We start from the raw sequence: 15219 nt of genomic DNA on the forward strand, positions 1-15219 counted from the left end.
AATTAGCTGTTTTAGTGTGGGTGTCTATTCATAGTTCCCTCATATGCTTCATATATTCCATCTCATTAGGTCTGCTACTAATTTCTATCAGTTCCAGAGTCTGTTGTCTCATCCATGTATGGTTTGTTCCTGAAACTCATTTATCATCAGATTGTCCTGGTTCCTCAACATCTGATGCGGACCTTGTCAATCCGGGCAACATCTGAGACAGCATGTCTGTCCTAGTTTATGTCATATTTGAAGTGGGCAGGTGAAGAATTAGAGGGGTCTTTACCCAAGAACCCCTACTGGTAAGGCAGGTACTAGCTGGGATTTGAACCCTGGTCTCCCACACCAAAGGTGGTGCTCTAACCACTATATAACCGCTATATATACACATATACATACACATACATATGCACACATATGAAAGAGAGTAACATAAAATTAGTCATTATATTTCTTGCACCAGTAATTAAGCAGGTTACAGTGCATTAGTCTTTTTAATTTAGGCTTCGCCTTATAGCCCAAAGAGAGTCCACGTGAAATCTAGAGCTGATTTTCTTTCTAGCCTTACTGGCAGACTCCACTTCTCTCTTGGCAGGTGGCAATTCAGCATATCAAGCTTTCCTGTTGTTGTTGACATTTCAGATGGAGGGAGCGTTTCATATTGTAAGGACTGTTTGGGGAGGAGGGTGCTGACAGGCCACGGTATGAGGAAATAAAACACCCCTATGCCAACTCTGTCCTGGGGCTTTTTGAGTATTGAGAATCCAGTTGAGAAAAAGAACTTGTGCACAGAAAGAACATTCTCTGAAGAAAAATGACAGATGTCACGAGTTCCTGCTGAAAAATACATTGCCGCTTTCAAGGGAAGCATAGATAAAAAGATTGATTCAGAAATAATCTGGGGCTGCCTGCTCTGCCATGGCTGGGTGGGCAGCTGAGATTTCCAAAAAGGGAAAAAGATGGCTGGCATGATTAGAGAAAGGTATTCCAAGACACATTTCCTGCAAGGAGGAGACTTCCTTTTTCCTGCCTGCCTAGCAACAGGCCTGCTGTTATCAGATCAAAAGTGTTTATTTCCAGTTCAAGAGATGCAGACTCCTTGCTTTCCCATCCAAGGATCTGAAATCAACCCCGCAAAGATAAAGAACAGCTCTTAAAGTGATAAACTCAGATAACAGGCAATGACCCACAGATCTGTAAGAGAAAATGGCTTAACAGTCTATGTGAAAGTAATTTCACAATATTTTAGAAAGCTCTAGTCAGTGCTTTCGCCACAGGAAGCTTCAGAGAAGGAACTGCATTTCAGCTGTTTTCTTCCCCATTCAATAAAATTTATAAATAGCTGTTGCAAAATGAGTACTAAACTTAACATGCTATCTTTAAACTTCTGAAGGGAACTTTAAAACATGTGATTCCCACTCTCGGCGCTCAGACAGAAATACCAGTGATATAAAAGATATACTTCATTTAATGTTAAGAATATAGGTAAGTCCTCGACTTACAACAGCTCATTTAGTGATCGTTCAAAGTTACAACAGCACTGAAAAAAGTGACTTACGATCTTTTTTCACACTTACGACCATTGCAGCATCCCCGAGGTCATGTGATCAAAATTCAGATGCTTGGCAGCTGACATTTATGACGGTTGCAGTGTCCCAGGGTCATGTGATCACCTTTTGCAACCTTCTGACAAGCAAAGTCGATGGAGAAGCTAGATTCACTTAAGAATGGTGTTACTAACTTAATAACTGCAGTGATTCACTAAGCAACTGTGGCAAGAAAGGTCATAAAATGGGACAAAAATCACCTAACACATGTCTCACTTCACAATAGAAATTTGAGGCTCGATTGTGGTCATAAGTTGAGGAGTACTTGTAGTAAGCATGTGATGTTTGCAAATCACATGGACCATTATGCTAGAATTGTATGGATTCTTAGAGTAAGAATTAATTCTAGTGGCCAGCTTTCATCAGAATGCTAGGATAGGGAGAAAAAAATAAATCTTGCGCATAACTGCTAATCATCCTGGCTCATCTTTAAATATTAGACCTGGTCATGCTATTACATTGATCCCCAAACAGAAGAGAAAAAGCAACTTTTAAAGCAGGGGTGTCAAACTGCCGGCCCGCGAGCCAGATGCGTCATCCGGAAGCTGCGCCCACCCCATTGCCGGCAATGGCAAAACTGTCCCAATACGTTGCGCGATGTCACGAGTTTGACATGTCTGTTTTAAAGGGAATCAGGAAGTGACCAGGAGCTTGATATGGTTGTTTCTGAGTAGCTATTCTCCGTCAGCTGATTCCAGAGACCACCTTGGTTGATCAAAGACCTCTAAAAGAGGAAGCAGCAGAAGCAACAGAAGGTATGCCTAAAGTACTCTGGATAGAGAAAGAACACTGAATTTGAATCAAATAAGAACTTATATTCAAACCTACGTTGTGGCAGTAAGAGTGGAAAAGCATACTTCTCCCTAGTGCATTTGGAGCTGCAATCTCCCTGTAGCCTGTCCTGCATGTCATTTTGCTGATAACAATGCTCACATTCACTGAAGTCCTCATTGGCAGAATCTGGAGAGGTGATTGGGACAGCTTCTGGTAAAGTCATGTCCATGCATAGCATCTTGTAAAATCATATCAAACAGCTAGATACAAGGACAGTTTTTCCCCATGCCACCACTCTGCTAAACAACTAATTTCCACAACACTGTCTTATGCCCTGGGATTTGAAACCACCTAGCAGGGCTGTATTACTATTACTAAGATGGGGAAGAAATGGAGGTAGTGACAGATTTTATTTTTCTGGGCTCCAAGATCACCTCAGATGGGGACTGCAGCCAAGAAATTAAAAGACGCTTGCTCCTGGGGAGGAAAGCTATGGCAAATCTAGACAGCATACTAAAAAGCAGAGACATCGCCCTGCCAACAAAAGTGCATACAGTTAAGGCCATGGTTTTCCCAGTTGCAATGTATGGATGTGAAAATTGGACCATAAGAAAGGCTGAGCGACAAAGAATTGAGGCCTTTGAACTATGGTGCTGGAGAAGACTCCTGCGAGTCCCTTGGACTGCAAGGCGTTCAAACCGGTCAGTCCTAGAAGAGATCAACCCCGACTGCTCTTTAGAAGGCCAGATCATGAAGTTGAAACTCAAATACTTTGGCCACCTAATGAGAAGGAAGGACTCACTGGAGAAGGGCCTAATGCTGGGAAAGATTGAGGGCAATAGAAGAAGGGGACGACAGAGAATGAGATGGCTGGATGGAGTCACTGAAGCAGTAGGTGTGAATTTAAATGGACTCCAGAAGATGGTAGAGGACAGGAAGATCTGGAGGAACATTGTCCATGGGGTCACGACGGGTCGGACACGACTTCGCAATTAACAACAACAACAACAACAAGGTGACCAACCGTCCTCCTTTAGGGAAGACAGTCCTCCTTTTGTAAGGTCTGTCCTCCCTCGAAAAGTGTCCTCCTACATGTCCTCCTTTTTGATATTTGAAGACTAATCTGCAGGGCTTTTTTTTTCTCATAGAATGCTCAGAACGGCGTTCCGGCATCTTTTTTTAATGTTTTTTTTTTCAACTTTTGCATGAGCTGTACTACTCCCCCTATTAGCTTTCAAAAGCCATTAGGAATTGCTGCTGAGCACGCCAAAACACCCAGCCGGCAAACTTTGCACATGCAAGTTGTCTGCAGCGAAGGCGAATTGACAGAAACTTTGCACCCCTCCCTGCCACCCAAATACACCATCTCCTAGTTAGTTCTGAAGATACCTGGAGGAGATTGGAGTGGTAAGTTTCTCTTGATCTTCCGCTCTGCTAGGGCAATAATGGGTGCGGGCGCAAGAAGCAGGGGTGGCAGGGGTGCTGCGGGCGGGGGTTTGAGGGGCAGCACTGGCTGGCTGCCCCCCCCCATGCTGTGGGAGCCGCAGGGCTCTCTCTACACCGGGCTGTGCAAGGTGGGCGATAGTGCTGGCAGGGCGGCTGCAGGCAGGGTGTGTCAACAGTGGGCTGCCCCCCCCCGGGCCAAAGCATGCACCACTGGTGCTTTGGGAGCCGTGCAGCCCGCTCTACACAGGGGCAGCTGTGCTGGCAGGGCAGCTGTGGGCAGGGGTGCAGCGGGCGGTTGACCTTCCATGGGCTGGGCCAGCTTTTACACTATTTTTTTCTTCAATTTATTTGTGTCCTTTTCATTGTAAAAAAGTTGGTCACCTTACTATTACCCTTCTCATCTTTCCTATTACTTATTTCTTTATCTTCCTATGACTATAACTTTGTTTATATCTTATCATTTATGTTGATTTCTTGTGTAGGAAGTCAGCACACACACATACCACCCCAGAGAATGAAATATTTTGGGGAATATTAAAGAGGCAGAATATTATATTTTCCCTAAAAAGAGAAATAGAAAAAAAAAAACTTGGGCAGAAACCAGCCCCAGTCTCTCCCAAGCAAAAACTGAGGAGGCCAGTCTTTAGAAATGCAGATTTGGTAATCCATTCAGGAAGACTTGGTCAATCTACTCACAAGCAAAATGCCTTCAGCCACAGCTTCCACAGAAGACTGGAGCTGATGGGATTAGAAAAACAAAGACTCCTAAAATGTACATTCCCTCACCCAGCTCCAAGGACAGGACAGGACTTCCCAGCCACAATAAGAGTCAGGCAACAATAATTAGAATACCAAAAGGGCACACTCAAGCTCAGGTCAAAGTACATTGCACAGGAACAGGCACCTCGAACACCAAAGAAGGTATAAAAACCCACCCACTCTCAACTCCATTTTATCAGCCATCCCAGAAACATGCTGTTTTCACTGACGTTTGTGGTGACTAAATAAAGAGACCTCCTTTCCAAAATGCAACCTGCCTTCAGCTCATTTCTATAGTGTCCTCCCGGCTTGGAACAGGACCTGATTTTTCCTTCTGATACTTGTATTTAGTGTCCAATCGTGATTTATATGGGTTGCTTATTTAGTATCCTATGACTATCACTGAGTGTTGTATCTTATGATTTATGATGATTGTATTTTATGATTATGATCATAATTTATCACTTGTTGCTTGTAGGTACATTGAGAACTTATGCACCGGAGACAAATTCCTTGTATGTCCAATCACACTTGGCCAATAAAGAATTCTATTCTATAAAGTCCAGTGAAATGGATAGATTGTTCTTCAGTATAAACTTGGCTATCTTTAGCTTGGATCCATTTCCTTCCTTTGGGAGCTGGAATGTTGGCTGGCTCTATGAGGTGCTGGGTGCTGGTGTCATCTGTCCTGAAGAGCTCTTCCCAGAATCCAGTCATATTGGGCAATTATCATCCTGTTGCCAGTCATAATTTTCTGAGAAACATGGTAGGGTTTCAATTAAAAAGTACCATAGAGCAAGTGGATTATCTGGACCCTTTTCTCTGTGGGATTCAAATCTGGACATAGGGTGAAAACTACTGTAGTCATTCTGATGGATGATCTTCATTGGGATCCTGGATGGGGATATAGCACTTCTCTTGGTTCTATTAGACATCTCAGTAGCATTCAATACAATAATAAACCACTGTATCCTTGACTACCTATGAAGGTTTGAGCACTGCTTTATTCCTTCCTGAGTGGGCAGTTCCAATTGCTGATAGTAGGGGAGGAATGCTGAATCCTTTCCCCTCTGCTCTTTAACATCTACCAAAAAAAAAAAAAAAACCCTGCTAGAATTTGGAGCCAGTTATCATCAGAATCCTAATAATGCCTAGCTGTACATCTCTATCCTGAGTTGAGCCAGATATGCTGAGGCAAATCTTGATCTGGTCTCTACAGGGTATTGGAATATGTTTGAAACGTCAGGGAAGGTTTCAAGATGGAATTGCTATTTGTCCCAGTTTTACTTGTATATGGCATGGTACTATATCTGGTAGAGTTGTTCTGTGACTTGAAATGGGAAGAGTAAGGTTATGGTCAAGGAAGCATTGCCCAGCTTCAGCTGGCATGCCAGTGCAAGCAGAATATATAGGGTCTGAGGACAGCAACACATGTTACCATCACCAACAATTAGGCCACTGCAATGTGGTTTCCATGGGGTTGTCTTTGAAGATCCCTCAGATATTGGTATAAACTACAGCAGCCTTTGTGGAGGCTGCTGCATTTTATACCATCACTGGAGGCTTTTAAAAAGAAACTGGACAGCCATTTATCTGTCATGGTATAGGGCAGGGCTTTTCAACCTTTTCGCCCATTGTACCACTTTTAGGATATGGCAATATTCGAATACCACCAGTCGCCTAGCAAGGTGTCAAAAACTTGATGACCCCCCCCCCCAAAAAAGAAAAAAGTGATAAAGTACAGGTAGTACTTGACTTACAACAGTTCGCTTAGTGACTGTTCGAAGTTACAATAGCACTGAAAAAAGTGCCCCCCAAATCACAGCTGAGCAAGACACCTGCCTGCGGCACTCTTCCTCCTGTCCAAGGTTTTCATTGTTGTGAGGCATTTCGGTTGAGGATTGGCAGCGGGGGTGGGGTGGGGTGTGTTTGGTTTTTATTCCCCCCGTCTGCTGGGTGGTTGCAGCAGGGTTTGGTCACTTCACATGACCCTGGGACACTGTGACCATCATAAATATGAATCAGTTGCCAAGCATCTGAATGTAAATCACAAGACCCTGGAGATGCTGCAACATTCCAGCTGATCGGCGCTTCCTCAGGCTCAACAGAGCCTGGCGCTAATCCTGGCGCTTCCACTGAGCCCTGACAGCCCCGAAGAAGCGCTGATCCTGGCGCTTCCGCTGAGCCCTGACAGCCCTGCAGCTCCAGCCACCTCTCGCTCAGGCTTGTGCGGTGCTGCCACTGGTTCAGTTCATTCCCCTCCCTCATTAGGATGGTCACGTACCACCTGCCAGGTGCCAATGTACCACAGGTGGTACCCGTATCACTGGTTGAAAAGCCCTGGTATAGGGTCTCCTGCTTGAGCAGGCGGAAGGACTAGAAGACTTCCAAGGTCCCTTTTGATTCTGTTGTTCTATTCTGTTCTGTTAGGTGTAAGTGCTGTGGGCAATAACAACGGTGCTGGAGGCTTCCAACTGATTTCTGGGTACATTTCCGAGGGATAGTTTTAACCTATCAACCCTCCTTGGCTTGGTTACAGATGCCTTCAGGGACACCTCTTCCAAGTAGAATCAATCCACTGATAAAACCTTCACACAGGAGGTTATTTTTTTTTTAAGTAATGGAGGAAGAGGGTAGGAAGTAGTATTTGGGACCTGCCCACCAAAGCTGTTCAACCCCAACAATATTCCAGAAGTTGCTGAAGATAGAATTGTTCACTTAGAGGCAATTGGATACTCTTAACTTGATTGGTTATGCTGTTGCTGATTTTTATAAGCTTTTATGTCTCTTAATTGTTGTGTTTGTGATTTGTGTTATTAGCTGCTGGGAGGCTATTATGGAATTAGGTTAGAATTCAAAACTGATGCATACATATCAAAATCATATGGATTTAAAACAATGGGAAATAGCTTCAAATTCTCAGTTGGCTATGAAGATCATTAACTGATCTTCGTAATCACTTTATCTCAGTTAAAGTTTTTATGAGAAGAGATAGAGGGAGATTTCTTAAGCTTTTTGGAAAATGGAGGAGTAAATATTAAAATTATGTAAACATTATAGCTTGGAGGGCCTGCTGAGCTTTATGCCGGGGAGTCATATATAAGAGTGGAGGCCTGCTCATAATCACTACTAGTACATAATTATACCAGATTATATATAAACACTTTTAGAATAGTCCCAAAGCAGTAAATTAGCCATAAGAAGAGGCTTCATTTAATGTAAATATATAAGAGGTATCTGAAACAGAATAGATTAACGGTGCATCCAGAAGTTGGAAGGATAGTATTTAGGAAAATGCCATCAACTATGTTTGAAATATAGATATTCCATTCCATGTTATGATTAAAATTTGTTTTTACTTACAGTATATACAATCCAGTTTGTTTGAGATGTAAATCATAGGTGCCCATAGCAGGAATGGGCAAGCAAAAGCAAGTGCTGAAATGTGAACTAGGAGGTTGTGATGTAAAATCCATTTCTTATGTAGTTGCATGTGATGTTTTGACAGAAATATGAAAGGGCAGAACTTGCACTGTGATGCAAGTAGAATAGTGAAGTTGTAGTAATACCAGTATAGCAATAGCAAGGCACTTAGACTTATATACCGCTTCACAGTGCTTTACAGCCCTCTTTAAGCGGTTTACAGAATCAGCATATTGCCCCCAACAATCTGGGTCCTCATTTTACCAACCTCGGAAGGATGAGATTCGAACTGCCAAACTGCAGGCAGCCGGCAGTCAGCAGAAGTAGCCTGCAGTACTGCATTCTAACCACTGCTCCACCATGGCTCAGTATGTTCATTTCATCTTTTTGGCAACATCGTGATTATTATTATTGTTGTTGTTGTTGTTGTTATTGACAAATTTGCCATTAGTCAATTGCAAAAGGCAGCTTTACTAGGAACTGCTTCCATCCTGCGACGATATCTGTAATACCATCAAACATCCACATCTGCCTATCCGAGGTCCTTGGTAAGGACTCGATAGGTAGACAAAATGCCAAATCCAGTCTGAACATCTGGTTGACTGTGCAATGATCCATAATAATAATAATAATAGTAATAGTAATAATTGTAATAATAATAATAAAGTTGGAAGGGATCTTGGAGGTCATCTAGTCCAACCCCCGGCTCAGGCAGGAACCCTACACCATTTCAGACAAATGGCTATCCAGTCTCTTCTCAAAAACTTCCAGTGTTGGAGCATTCACCCCTTCTGGAGGCAGGTTGTTCCACTGGTTAATTGTTCTAACTGTCAGGAAGTTTCTCCTTAATTCTAGGTTGCTTCTCTCCTTGATTAGTTTCCATCCGTTGCTTCTTGTCCTGCCCTCAGGCAACTTGGAGAATAGCTTGACTCCCTCTTCTTTGTGGCAGCCCCTGAAATATTGGAATACTGCTATCATTTCACACCTAGTCCTTCTTTTCATTAAACTAGACATACCCAATTCCAGCAACTGTTCCTTATATGCTTTAGCCTCCAGTCCCCTAATCATCTTTGTTGCTCTTCTCTGTACTCTTTCTAGAGTCTCAACATCTTTTTTACATCGCCGTGACCAAAATTGGATGCAGTATTCCAAGTGTGGCCTTACCAAGGCATTGTAAAGTGGTATTAACACTTCACGTGATCTTGATTCTATCCCTCTGTTAATGCAGCCTAGTACTGTGTTGTCCTTTTTGGCAGCTGCAGCAGACTGCTGGCTCATATTTAAGTGATTGTCCACTAGGACTCCGAGGTCCCTCTCACAGTGATGAGGTATAGATGTGTACAGATGTAATTTAAGTGGAAAAGATCAAAAGATCTATTGCAGACTGAGGATGGGTGATGACTTAGCTGAGAAACTGAAGAATAAACTTCACCTAAAAGTTAGCTGAACAGAGCATGTAAAGATTTCAGCCTTATAATAATTTCAAAGGTCACCCATACTTTCCTGTTACAGCAAAATTAAAAAAAAAAAACTGACAAACCCGGATGAAAGAGTGGGGGTTGCTGAGAAACAAGAGAATGTTAGAATGTTAGAATTAGAACAACATAACTGGAGGTTTTGTTAGGATGGCTTTTACTGTAGGATAAAGTATGAGTGCTTTAACAGAGATTTTAAAAAAACATTAGGTGAGAAGTGCCATATTAAGAATATGGAATGAATACAAGGCCAGGCTGTGCCCTAAAATACCTTTATTAGTCTTAGCACAAGAAGCATTTTATAGAAGAAGAAAAAAAACACTGGGCAAAGAGAAATGGTTAACATACCAAAATCTGTAGTGCAGGAACATGGAGAACTTTAAGATGAGGTCAGAAGAACAACTGACTACAAAGGGATTTAGTTTTCAAGAATTTCATAGGCACAATTAAAGGAAATATTTAATTTAGATAAAAATCTAACTAGAATTGAACAATATAGGATGGAAACTGAACTATGTACAAATGATGAACATGTTATTGCCGAAATATATCAATTTTTGCTGAAAATAGAAATGGAAGAAAAACAATTTAAAGTTGCTTGATAAAATAGGTTAAGAATTTCAGTTATAACATACAGATGGATCAGTAGGAGAGGATATGGGTAAAAGGATTGAAATGTACCTTGTGTTATAATTTAAGGAAGAATTTTTATAAAATGATGTACCATTGATATACAACATCAGGGAAATTATCTAAGATATACTGTAAAAAGGTACCAATCATTGGTGAAAATGTGAAAATCATAAAAGAACACTATGATCTTTGGTGGACTTATAAAAAAAGCAAAAAATTGATTCAAATGTATATGTTGATATAAAGAATTTTAAACATAAATATCAAATATGAAACCTTTTTTCCTGGGATTTATGGATAATCATTTAGAAAAGACTTACGAAAGACTGATTTTATATATGGTAATTACAGGAAGATTAGTATATGCACAATGACGGAGAAATACTGAAATATTCACAATGGAGGATTGGAATATGAAGATGACAGAAATGAGCAGAAATAGCAAAATTGGCCTGTTAAAAGACTGAGACTTTGAATGGTTTTTTGCTCAATACAGAAAAAAAGTGAAATGGTGATTTGTGGATTTGCTGATTGAAAATAGAGTTGAATCTGAGACAAAAGGGATTTCTGAAATATAATGTGAGTGAAGGAGGAGGGATCATACTGTATTTCTAACTGTTGCAAAAATGATCACAAGTCACTTCTTTAATTATCTTTTTCTTTTATCTTTTTTCTTCCTGTAACTTTTCTTTATATATTTTCATGTTTATCTTTTATTAATCTATTTTTTTTAAATAAAAACTTTTGAAAAACAGACATTCATTGCTTTCATTTATATACAGTATAGTAGATGGTGGAACATGTACCATAATAAATGTGTCAGTCTTTATGATTTCTGTTGCTTTAACCTTATTTGACTTTTGGATCTGTGAGGAAATGATCCGGACTGAATATTGGCAAAATAGGTTTGAGGAGGTGACTAAGAACTGGATAGTTTGATTCAAAATATGCGGAAAATTTTTGGCAGGGGTTCTGTATAATAGGTAGATTTGTATCCTTTCCAAAGGAAATTGCTGAATTTAGATTCAGTTTTTTCCATCAGGAAGAGGAAGTTAAGGGGAGACAGGAAGGAGAATGGGTCTCTTGTCACATTTTTGTCTTGCACTTTTAGTTTTACCTTTATGTGGTATTTTGATTATACTATAACATCATCATGAGCTGAAGGACTTTGAGGAACTAAGATGTTAATATCACACAAATGCACCCTTTGATTGCCAGCAAGAAATTTGGACATTACTCATTAATTTGATAGGAAAACATGATAGAATTTACATCTGCAATCAAATGGGAAAATTCCTAACATATCTACATTTCCATGGAAGTAATACACAGATGGATTTATTTTCAAGTGCTAAAAAATTAAACCAATATGGATTAATGTTGGATTAAGCACAGATTAATTTTGTACAAGGCCACAGATATCTTCTAATGTTACAGGATAATAGAATTTATCTTCAATTGTCCTAATATAGAGTACAAATACAGATAGTCCTCAATTTATGACCACAATTCTGTTGCTGAGACAAATGAGTTTTGCCCCATTTTATGACCTTTTTTGCTACACTTGTTAAGTGAATCACTGCAGTTGTTAAGTTAGTGACACAGTTGTTAATCAAATCTGGCTTCCACATTGACTTTCTTGTCAGAAGGTGGCAAAAGGTGATCACATGACCCCAGGACACTGCAGCCGTCATAAATATGAGTCAGTTGCCAAGCATCTGAATTTTGATCATGTGACCTTGGGGATTGCCACAAACATATGAAAATGGTCATAAGTCCCTTTTTTCAGTGCTGTTATAACTTCGAACAGCCACTAAATGAACTGCTTGTAAGTCAAGGACTACCTGTAAATTAGCCTTCTTTAAAAAAATGAAATGGCAGAAGATTTCTTGATTGTCAATCACTGGAGTTTCTCTTTGACAGCTTTATTACAATTCTTGGTAAGAACTACTGTGGTATTAGCATCCTCCTTGCAGTGAAGGATGTCTTTCAGTTTTGTAGCTGCTCTCCAATTTCACTTCTGAGAAATGACACAAACAAAGCAAAATGATCATAAGAGACATTTAATTAACCTTCAGAATTGTTTTAATAAATATTGGAAACAAGGCAAGGAGCTCAACACACCAATATGAAATAAGCATAATCCGGTTTCTCCAAATTGGACTCCAACCCTGTCAGAACATACTATCTACTCTCACGATTAGAGAACTGGGAGCATTTTTTTTTACAAAGCAGATAGCAACTAATTTCTACAATATGTTTGTCCTCAACTTTGCTTCAGCCTTGGCTGGGTTTACCCATCAAGTTTCTAAACATTGGCTTTTTTCACTTAGCCACCATTGTCTGAATTCATACTGACTATATTTTGGTCATAAACGTTATTCTACAAATCACAATGGTTGGATTCACAAAGTTATTGTGGTATAATAAGAGTGTCAAGAAACTGCAGTTAGCAAGGGGCTAGCCCAGGGGTAGGCAATCTTGGCTCTTTTATGACTCGTGGACTTCAACTCCCAGAATTCCTGAGCCAGCATGGCTGGCTCAGGAATTCTGAGAGTTGAAGTCCACGAATCATAAAAGAGCCAAGGTTGCCTACCTCTGGCGCAAGACAGTCCCATGTTTACTCTCTTTAATTGACTGGGTTGGTGGAACCCTATGAAGGGACCTTATTGTGTTTTATGATTTTATTATGCTTAAGCTTGACATTAGTAGTGTTATTTTTTATTTTATTAGTAGTGTTATAAATTTTTATATAAAATGGCTACAAAATAACACTACTAATATCAAGCTTAAGCATAATAAAATCATAAACACAATACGGTCCCTTCACCTAAATGTATACCTGTAAAGCCGATGCTATAACCTCTGTTAAGGTTAGCAGAATTCTGATCAAAATCAGAAGTCTGAATAGCATCTGAAAAGTTAAATGTTAAAATTTTTAAACAGTCACATGTTAGGGCATAAAAGTTGTGTTGAAGGTACACTAACTGCAATTTCTTGATGAACCTGAATACAGTCACCATATCTCCTAAAAACCAAGTTAATGATTGAAAAATCCAATCCAATGCACATTTATGTGTAATCAATAAACATTATACCCCGAAAAATTGACATGGTAATTTCAACCAGTGGGATCGTTGGATGGCAGGAGGGGCTTTTTAAAATACCACTCCATAATGCCTTGATAAGGCCACACTTGGAATATTGCATTCAGCTTTGGTCGCCACGATATAACAAAGATGGTGAGATTCTAGAAAGAGTGCAAAGAAGAGGAACAAAGATAATTAGGGGACTGGAGGCTAAAACAGACGAAGTTTGTCTTCTGTGACAAACTCTTACTAAAGGAGGAACAATTCAGAATCTTGCCTGAAACTCCTTAGTTATTTCTGTCCCTAGTCGGGACCAGTTCTAAGGAATGAGACAAGATATACCAGGCCAGTGATACCAGCCAGTCAAAAAAGGCAGCCTCTTTGGATTTCAAACTGGGTCAGGATCAGATATTGGCCAAAGTGTGGGTTTGAAGTGGCTGAAGCAGAATGCAAGCAGCAAACACTGAGGCCGTGGCCATGCTAAGCAGGTTGAGATGCCAGCTGTTCTCCAGATGTCCCCTGGCTGCAGGGTCAGATACACAATGTGGAGCCATTACTGCTCCCAACAGAATACAATTTTACCCCTTAGGCCGACCATGTGAATCCATCCTTCTCAGTCTGTAATTCCAGTCAACTATGGCTTCGTCAACACATCATGGCCAAGTGAAGCATGATCTAAAGGAGGCACTAGTGGATCTGGCAACCCTTGTTAGTCAAGTGACCTGTGAAAATGAAGTCCACAGCAAGGAAGAGAGGCGAGGAAAGATGAAGCAAGAGGGATTGTATGGGAGATCACGGAAAACAACTGCGGGGGGGGGGTGCTTGGGCTTTGAAGCAAAAATTTATGTGTGGTGTGTGTGTGAGAGAGAGGGGGGGGGAGTATGCGTATAGATCTCTGCTCCACAATAGGAAATGCTTTATTAGCTGGGAGTGGTGGAGAAAAGCCAAGCAGGAAGAGGCAGTAATAAGAAACATTTTTAACTTCTCCTACATCCAGATTCTTACCAAACCTCTGCTTTCAGGCGAGAGGCTAAGAGAGGGGCTGGAAATAAGATCTCGTCTTCTATCCCCGCTCAGACACACCTCCCTCTCGTGCACCACCTCCCTGAGACAAACTTTAGCCAGACTGAGCTTTGGGCTAAATTAGGGGGAAACCTTCTTTTTTCAGTTGGGAAATCTAGATGGAGAGGATGATCAGCAAGGAGGTCTGTGACCATCTCTCAGCTTAGGCTCAATCAGAGAAAACCTGGGATTTGCTCAGGGCAGGGAAATTAAATACACCTTTCCAGAAGGCGCTTCAGGTTTTGATACTGGAGGAAAACCTCACATCGGAGGACGAGTTCATCACAGCCTGCCAGAAGCAGGAAAACAGCAGGATACAGGACGTGGTCAAGCTCTGCTCCCCTCTCAATTCAAAATCTTCCGGGTAAGTTGCAAACGGTGTTTATTTCTTCTGACTTTTCTATTTTTCTCTGGCAAAATTTAAACTCTCCCGAGCAAGGAAGGAAAATATTCCCCTGTCCTAAGACTGACTCTTTCAGCATCAGGTCTTCTGCTGTGTGCGCCGAGGAGGTGGGGGGGGAAGAGTCAAAGCAGGGGAGGCAGCATAGCAGGCTAGAGTTTCCCAATGAGGTTGTCAGATAATCAGTCACAAACTAAATGAGTTGCTTCACTTTTAGCCCTTTTTCTGAATGACTGGCCATTGCTTCCTTGCTGAGTTCAGCTCGGAGAAGGGTTTCCCTTCTAAACCCAGGCAACAGTAATGTCAAATCTCCGAAGAAAGCACGAAGTTTCTCGTCTCTAGCCTGAAATTCCAAGTCCATCTTCCGAAGGGGGCAGCTTAGAATTTCTCAAAGGAAGGCCATCGAGATTTGTGGAGAGGCTGTGAGCGGTTAAAACTGAGCATGATGACCTTGTAGAAGGCTTGTATAGGGACTACATCTTGAGTGGTGGCTGATTTAATTTTTAAGGGATTTGGGAGGGATCCATCTTAGGTTGTGATAGCTCCAAAGAGCAGCACTGTGA

General features: G+C 41.0%; 1 protein-coding gene across 2 annotated transcripts in view; it reads left to right on the top strand.

Annotated features, from left to right (window-relative positions):
• Positions 1-14139: 14139 nt before the first annotated feature.
• Positions 14140-15219, top strand: part of ACVRL1 (activin A receptor like type 1) — a 51338-nt gene continuing 50258 nt past the window's right edge. The window contains exon 1 of one of the 2 annotated variants that reach the window (XM_039337316.1): positions 14140-14620. The gene's annotated coding sequence lies outside the window, so the exon portion shown is untranslated. The remainder of the gene's footprint in view (positions 14621-15219) is intronic. The other variant, XM_039337315.1, reaches the window with a different exon arrangement.

Source organism: Crotalus tigris, unplaced genomic scaffold (genome assembly GCF_016545835.1).
Source record: "Crotalus tigris isolate CLP2741 ecotype Arizona unplaced genomic scaffold, ASM1654583v1 scf7180000017674.1595824, whole genome shotgun sequence".
Classification (NCBI taxonomy): Eukaryota; Metazoa; Chordata; class Lepidosauria; order Squamata; family Viperidae; genus Crotalus; species Crotalus tigris.